Raw genomic sequence first — 9,222 nt, 5'->3', positions numbered from 1 at the left:
ATTACAAAATCATCTTCTCTTAGATGTCACACTTGAATAGTGTTATAAAAAGATTTCAAATCAACTAGAGTGTTTAAATAACCTGACAATCTGAACGATTCGAACTATCCAACTCAAAATGTAAGGATTGGATTAGGTTAGTTTTGTTCTTGGGTTGGATCGGGTTAAATTTTTTCTATTTTTGTTGGATTGGATTGGATTGGGTCATGGGTTGGTTAAAAAAAACTTTGGTTAACCTAACCCAACCCGAGTTATATATATATATATATATATATATATATACGTATTTTTCTTTGTTTAAAGTTTAATTATATTATATTGATCAATTTGTGAATTTTTAATTTTTTTAAAAAAAAAACTATTATGATATGTCTTTGTTTAAAGTTTGCATATAGATATTTGGTATTTAGAATTTGATTTTATGAAATTTTAGTTATTAGTCATATGTAGTATATAAATACATATTTTTTTAATTATAAAGAAAAAATAAGTTATAACACAACAACCCAATCCAACCCGACCCAAATTTTAAGAGTTAGGTTGGAGACTTTAATTAAAGTAGTCAATCCTAATGGGCTCCGTACTAAGCTAAGAAGGATCGCCTTTGATAGCTCCATAACCTATTTAGTTTACACCTACGAGAGGTACTTTGGATACTCACTCAGGCCTTTCAAGTCAGGGCAAATACTGAAACGAGTTTGAGCGGAAGCCGGCCGGCCGATAAGCGAAAGAGAATCTACTAGTTTAGTTCGAATCGACTACACAGAACAATCAAGCCCGAATTCCCCTGTTGGATCATTTCGGTTGACAACTTAACCAAATTGAATTTTCGAGTTGGTTGGAGACTTTATTCAAGTCATTTGAGTTGCCAACCCAACCAAACCAAATTTTTGAGTTGGTCCAAGAAACACCATCAACCCAATCCAACCCAACCCATGGACATCCCTAAAATCAACTCAAAAAAATAATAATTTGCTAATTTCCAAAACTATATCTTAAAACAAGCTCAATATATTATTCTCTAAGAGAGTCTCACTTTTTGATAGAATATAATGGTTATCAAATAAGAAGAATAATAACACACCATGAAAAGAAGGTATAGAAAGTAGAGAACACAGCATGTAAATGGCTTCTACAATTGGAATAAGTAGCTTGTAAGTTACATACACAATTTCCCTTTTAATCTTTTTTTTTTTCCTTTTTTTCTTAGGGAATTTTTATGGGAAATTTACTCAAAAAACTTAGTGTAAGAGTAAACTAGGTAGGCTTCACATGTTGAATCTTTCCCCTTTTTTTTCCCTTTTCTTTTCAACTTTTCTTTGTGAAAAGAGAGAAAAGATGGGGAAGTTTCTTTATAAAGTGCTTTCAGATTGAAACTTGAAAGCAACTTTTTTTTTTTTTATTATTATTATTATTATTACTATTTTCTTGAATATAGCATTTGAGAAGAAGAGAAGAAGTTGAAAAAGGAAGCAAAGTACATTTCATGTACAATTAAGTATACGTGCAAGCATTGATCAATTGTTGCAAGTTGTTTTCCAAGCCCATCAATTTTTATAATAAGTACTTTTGATTCATATGTGGATATAAGTTGTATTTAATATAAGAGAATGAATAGTTCTTAGATCCCTCCAAATATTAAGAAATGTGTTTTGTGTGAAATGTGTGATATAAATTATATGTCAATTAGAAGGAAGAAAAATTTTAATCTACAAATAAGAACTACATAATCAATGAGTTGCTGAAATAACCTTATTAATTGTATGAAATTGCAAGAATAATTTAATCTAATTCTATATATATCACAATTTGAAATGCTATGTCTTTTAAATATAATTAGAAAAGAAATAAAAGATACTCATTGCGAAGTCATTTTAAAGTACATTTAAAAGATTATTTTGATTCATGTATATGGAATTGTTAGATTTTGATCTATATATATACTTTATAACATCGAAATTTAGTTCATGTTCTTTTGATAATTTTAAAGTTAATTTCTAATGTTAGTTTATTGTTAATGTTTTTAAAATAGATTTTCTTTATTAAGTTTCTTATTGTGAATTTTGAAAATATAAATTTTTGCAGTGATTCTTTATGAATGAGAAACATTATTATTGTTTTATCAAGTGCTACTTCGTCAAACTAATAAATGACTAATTATAAGAATCTATTGAAAATATATATATATATATATATATATATATAGTAACTAAATTTGTGTATTTGAAAATATAGAGATGAAAATGGAATAAAATCAAAACTAGGGATACTAAAATAACATATGCTAACATTACTTTAAACAGAATCAACGTTTACCCATTTTAGTCTAACGGGATTTAAAACAAAATCATGTCGAGACTCAACTTTTAAAATAAACAATATATCATATTTGATGGATATACATTTGGAGAAAACTTAGTCTAACTCTATAAAAGTAAACTTAGCACAGTAATGCCAAGAAGTCTGTGGTCCAAATCCTCTCAACCCCAATTTGTACTAAAAGAAAAAAGCTTAGCACAGTAATAATTGGCATGTATTCTCTTACAAGGTCGAAGTTTAATCCCTCTTTTTTAAAGGTTATTTTTTTGACAATAATAAATGAATAAAAAGTGATCTTTTTATATATATGGAAAGGGAGAATTGAACTTCTAACTTCAACATCAATAGTCCAAACACTATGTTAGTTGAACTATGTCCATCTTGACAAATGAATAAAAAAGGATAATTCTAATAAATTTAAAGATTTTCAATTAAATCAAATGGAACAACTCATTAAAGTTTTGTTATTATTATTCGTAACATCTTTTCACGTACTCGTTACTCAGTAAAATAGAAAGGAAACAAATATTATATTATTGAAAAGATGCAATTCTTTTTTATGTAACAAAATCAGCTCATTGTCCTTAAAAAAATAAAAAAAAAGGGAAAAAATCTCATTATGATAGAAGGTAGAGGGGAAAAGAAATTGTTGTCCTAATTTCCAAAACACAACTTTAATTGACGAATAAGATTCCTTGTACAGACTTTAAAATTATTATTTAAACAAAAACCCTCGTAAAAGTTTATTTATAATTGATGCATATATATATGTCAATAAAGTGAGAGTAGAGGAATTTGACTATTAAATTAAAATTTTAAATATTAACTTAAACTTTATCAGTAATTTGTCATAATTTGAGCGTCTTAACTTGAGTAGCTGCCAACATTTGAGCATCGTTCTAATGTGTAATTGGAATGTATCTTTTTTATTGGTTGGAAGTTTAATCTTCATATGTTATGAGAGGTACATGAACAATGGATAAAGATCACATTATTAATGAAAGAGATATTGAGGATATGAAAGTATGGTAAACAAATATTTAAAAGATTTAAAGTTACTACTCATACAACGAGGTGCATATTCATTTTTTGTGGTTCAATAATATAAGAACTCCAACATCAAGTGTGTTTGGCTTAGAGTAATTTTATTTTGAGTAACATTGTGGAAATTTTTCAAAGAAACATGTGAGTAAAGATAAAACGTGCTGAAAAGACCCATATTGATTTGTGGGGATAGTCTTCACTCTTAAATAGTTTAAAACACATAAAAATGACCTTGTTAGGTCACATAGAATGTAGGAAGAATATTAGAGTTCACCGTCGAATTTGATTAACATTGTTTAAATTAGTGTTTGTTATTATTTGAAATATATATATGTTCTTATATTTTTATATATAAAAATAGAACAGCATATGATTTTTTACACATGACAAGTGATATGTCCTTTATTTTTTATTTTTCCTTTCATTTCTTTTTGTACACATTTAATAAAAACTCGTTGTATATGTACTATACTATTTTTATAAATCTAATCTAATTTTATACGGTCACCATATCACTTTCTCTCCATATAGAAATATTTGTCTACTTAAACATAATTCAATTAGACAATGTATTTAAAAAATCTTTATTTAGGTTTAAATCAAAAGTTTTTATTTAGATATGTTTTTATTAAAATAATTGTTATCAACTTGAAAATCTATTCAGATTATTTGTTAATTTCATAATTTCAACTTTTTTTAAAAAAAAATCATTGTTTCAAACATTATTAAAAATGTAAGATAAATTAACTTGATCAAAGGAAAAAAAAAAAAAAGTTAATTAATTACTTGCTAGCTCTCTTGTTCTAGAAATTCTCCTTCGAGGTTGCTTTTATCGTAATTTTAAAATAGGTTCACCCAAGACATCCCTATTAACAAATTGATATATGTGAAAACAACCTCAACAAAGGACAACATCGACAAAATCAGATGTTTATAATAAAATTATCACTAAAAATATAATAATGTTGTATTAAAATATATGTTTGAGAAGTAGTTCAAAAGCGACTTGCTCTAATTTTAATTTAAGTTTTGATTACGAATTAAAAATTGACGTATAAACAAAATTATACTAACATAAAAATATAATAAATATTCTGTCTTATGGTAATGAGATGTGTTTTGTAATATATTAGATATCTTCAACTCATATTTGCTTAGGAAAGTTTCCATATTCTTAAAAGCAAACAAACAATATGTTTATATTTGGAAAACAAATCTCATAAAAATATAAACTAATATTAATTATCAAATCACAACCTTAATACGAAAGTAGAAGTATCAAGCAATCAATAAGTACACTTTAATTTCCATACATGAATACCATTTTTTTTTCTTTTTTCTTTCTTTTTTTCTAAAATTGAAAACTTGAAGAAAGGTTAAAAAATATTTTGGATATCTAGATTTTCATGTTTAGCCCCAAAACTTTAATGATAACAATTTAGTTCTGGTAAGAATTTAGTTTCTAAACTTTTACAAAAAATTGTCTATGATATAAGGGTGTTCAAATAACCCGAATAATCCGGACTATCCAACCCAAAAGATAAGGGTTAGGTTGGGTTAGTTTTTTTTTTTGGGTTGGGTTAGGTTAAATTTTTCTATTTTTGTTGGGTTGAATTGGGTTGTGGGTTGACTAAAAAAAATTTGGGATGACCCAACTCAAACCGATTTTATATATAAATATATATATTCCTTTTTGTTTAAAGTTTGATTTGATTTTTAATATTTTTCTTTTAAAATTGTTATGATATTTGTCTTTGTTTAAAATTTACAATAAATATCATAGATATTTGGTATTTAGTATCTTAATTTTATAATATTTTAGTTATTATTCATGTATTGTATATAAATTTACATATTTTTCATTAAAAAAAAAATAAAAATAAGTTATAACCCGACAACTCAACCCAACCCAAATTTTAAAGGTTGGGTTGGGTTTAAAGCTTTATTTGGGTCATTTGGGTAGCCAATCAAACCAACCCGAATTTTTCGATTTGTCCAAAAAATACCCTAAAATCAACCCAATCTAACCCGACCCATGTACACCCCTATTACGATATTGATATTGAGATGAGTTTTTGTAAAATAGGTACTTTCTACTCATATTTGCTTAGGAATTTTTTTCCTCTCTTTTTTCCTTATAACCACTTAAGAAATATCTTTAATGGGTAACAATTTAGTTTTCATCTAATGAAATTTGTAGTTATATATAGTCTTTATCATAAAAAAAATATTATTAAGATTTAATGAAATGTCTTACATATATTGACATCAATAAATTTGATTGACAAAATACTGTTTATAAACTATAAAAACTAAGTTGTTATATAATAAAATAGGAAAAATTACCTTTTTGGTTCTCGAATTTTGAAGAATATGTGCGTTTGGTCCCTAATTTTTAAAATATATATTTTTAGTCCCTGAGTTTTTTAGAATAGGTTCATTTTGTCTCTAAATTTTCAAAATATATCTTTTTCGTCTTTGAGTATATAAAAATAGGTTTAAAAAGTCTCTACATTGGTTTTGTATTATTATTTTAAATTAAAATTAATTTTTTTAAGATTACCTCTTCTCTGAAATTATTTTTTAAACATATTTTTGTAATTCAAAATTTCATATAATTACATAAAATGAAAATAAAAATAGTTTAGGACATTTTTAAACTTATTCTTAAAAACTTGGGGAGTAAAAATATATATTTTGAAAATTCGATGACTAAATATATTTAAAGCCAAAGACTAAAAAGGTATATTTTAAATTTAGGAACCAAACACATCTATTCTCCCTAAAAGTAGTTTGTCCAATAAAATATTACTTTTTATTTTAATGAGATGTTTTTTTTAGTAGAGATTCAGTATTGTTACAAATTTAAAGAAGTTTAAAAGAGTTTGTGTTACTATAAGTAATGTTTTCTAACCAAAAGTGAATTTCGACTTCTTTTTTTTTTTTTTCCATCTAATTTTAAATAGGAGTACTACTTGTGATTTTTCAACTTATCAAATACATGAACATATTTTAAAAAAGAGGGAAAATGACATAAAATCTAATGCATTTTAAAATAAAAATATATTATTTGTTCTCATGTATTCATTCTTTTTACTCACCAGAACAAAACTCACAAATCCAAAGAGGTCTAAAAAAAACTTAAAAACTAGAAAAGAAGAAGAAACCTTGAATTTTCCAAAATTAATAACATGCATGTGTACATATATTTTTCTTTTTTAAAAAAAAACAAAAAAAAAATAATGGGAATGCATGTATACAAAACAAAAAATACATATACATGAATAATGATATTATTATTAATTGCTTTGTTGGTTGAAAATATTTGTAATTAATTAACTTGTTATCCGACAATGAAGATAAGATTAAGTCGGTCACGTCTTTGATTTAATACAAATTTTTGTAATGTTCAAAGAATTGAGTTGCTAAGTTCTATATTTTATAATATAATCATTTGGTGCATATTTTATATACAAATTAAATTAAACAGCCAACCCACTCAGCACTTTTTTCCCCTTTTTTTCTCTTCTTTATTTATTTTCTTGGCTCCCAAACACTCCTCCAAAAAATTTTATATTAAAACACCATCATGTGTAAATGATTGAATATAAATTAATTAATTAGGATGAAGCACTCTATAGTTTTTTTTTTTTTTTAATCAATAAAGTTTCCCACTTTATCTTTCTTTTTGTTCCATTAATTTCATTGCTAGTGGTGCAAACTTGATGGGTTCAAGATTGAAATTCTATTTGAAATTTTAAACAACAAAAAGCAGCTCTTGATTTACTAAAAAATAATATTTATAAACTTCCCTTTAGTTATATATATTTTTTTTTAATAATAGTTAAAATCAAGGGCCTATTTTGAATTTAAATTTAGTTTCCTTTCTTTGGATTGTTGTAAATAAAAAGGTAATTTACCTTTTTTTTATGGTGAAATTTTTCTGCAACAGTAATCTCCCTTCAATTGTCTGCTCTTAAAATAATTGTTTGACTTTTTGGAAAAAAATGCAATAAAATATATTTTTAATGAAGAATAAAAGAATGTTCGAATAAGTATGAATAACATGTTATCAAAAGAGTGGTGTTCGATCTCATAGGATAGGTTGAGTATGTATATTAAAATTTCTTGTTTAGATTAAAAAAAAATTGAACATCAAAACTTAATTAATATATAAATTTTCTTATTCTAAGTTGTAAATTTGTCAATTATTTTTTATACATAAATATGAACTTTTAAGTTGGCTTTAAAGTTAAAATGTAAGTATTTTCTAAACAGTAACTTCACAAAACCAAATAATATCTTCATAACCAAATATTAACAATTCATTTATATAATAAACTCACAAATCATGTATCCGTTTTTAAGTTTGAACGTACCGTGTAAAAGAAATTAATTGCAAAGAACACATATGAAAATTCAAGATAACTTGAAAGAAGGGCAAAGCCCAAAAGGGTGTGTTAAAAAAATTATTCAAAGCGCAAAAAAAAAAAAAAGGAAGGAAAAAAAATCTCAAAGTTGAAATTGGGTGTCACAAAGGCAAAAAGAAACGCCCCAAAAACTAAAGAGACTTTTATAAATTTGAGAGGAAAAGGGTAAGAAAATAAAATAAAATAAAATAAAATGGAAAGTTGTTTTTTTTTAAATAAATAATAAATACCAAAAAAAAAAAAAAAGGCAAAAATTCCACTAATAAACAGCAAAAATAATTTTTTTTTAAAAAAACACAATAATTGCAACCTTTGACGTTTCTCTCTTTGCTGGTTCAAAGCCTCTTCAACACCCACACGCAAACTCCTTTGACCTACCAAAATTAATTTAATTTCAAATAAATAATTATGAAAAAAATAAAAATCTCAGCCGCAATTTGGCTTACGAAAGAAAGCTTTGTTTTTCTATTTAATTTAATTTTTTTTAGGTTTTTTGTTATGCTATTGAACAAGTGGTGGGATGAGAGAGAAAGGGAGGAATTTTTTTTTCTTTTTTTGTTGTGAGAATCTGTCCTTTTTTTTATTTATTAAAAGAATTACTTATTTTTTGAAAAAGGGAAGAAAAAAAAAAGGGTTTCCCTTCTCCCTACGGAATCAAGAGAGAATAGTTTCTTCAATTGTCAATGTTTGAGGCTCCGTTTAACTAAATCTCAACCGTCCCACGTTACTCCTTTTTTCTCTTTCATCTTTCTTTTTCCACAATTGCCCCTCTTACTTCCAACACTTGTGTGATAGGAGATCACCATTTTAATATTTTTTAAATTATAAATTTAGTCTCTCCATCTTCAGGTTTTTGTCTATTTAAATTTTCAAAAAGTGTTCAACTAAGTTATTGAAATTTATAAAATGTCTTTTTAAGTTCTTAAGCTTTCGATTTTTTATACGCTAGATTCAAGAGTTTTTAATTTTATGTTAAATAGAGCATTCATCTATTAAATATTTTTTAAAATTCACTGATTAAACACAAAATTAATAGTTTAGAGTTTTAGTAGACTTGAAATTCAAGTTTATATATATGATTAATTAATTAATTTTTAATAATTTTAATATATCATATATTTATTAAACACGAAATTAATTATTAAGGACCTATTAGACATAAAGTTAAAAAGTTCATAGACTTATTAGACACTTTTTAAGCTTTGGTGTGGGAAGCTCCCATGTGACCTTTACCGTCCTCTAGTCCAAATATGTCATTAGAGTAGACCTGCAAGAGTACTCGCACTGGTCTAATGTCTAGTTGAGTATACTCTTATCTCTAGGTTAGTACATGGATATTTAGTCCAATTAGACACATAGAGAATTACTTACCCTTTAGGGGTCATTGGTTGGATGATTTTCTACATGAAAATTGACACAGATATCCAAA

Source organism: Benincasa hispida, chromosome 12, assembly GCF_027475165.1.
Source record: "Benincasa hispida cultivar pf3 chromosome 12, pf3_genome.v1.1, whole genome shotgun sequence".
NCBI lineage: Eukaryota > Viridiplantae > Streptophyta > Magnoliopsida > Cucurbitales > Cucurbitaceae > Benincasa > Benincasa hispida.
This window is presented reverse-complemented; position numbering follows the sequence as displayed.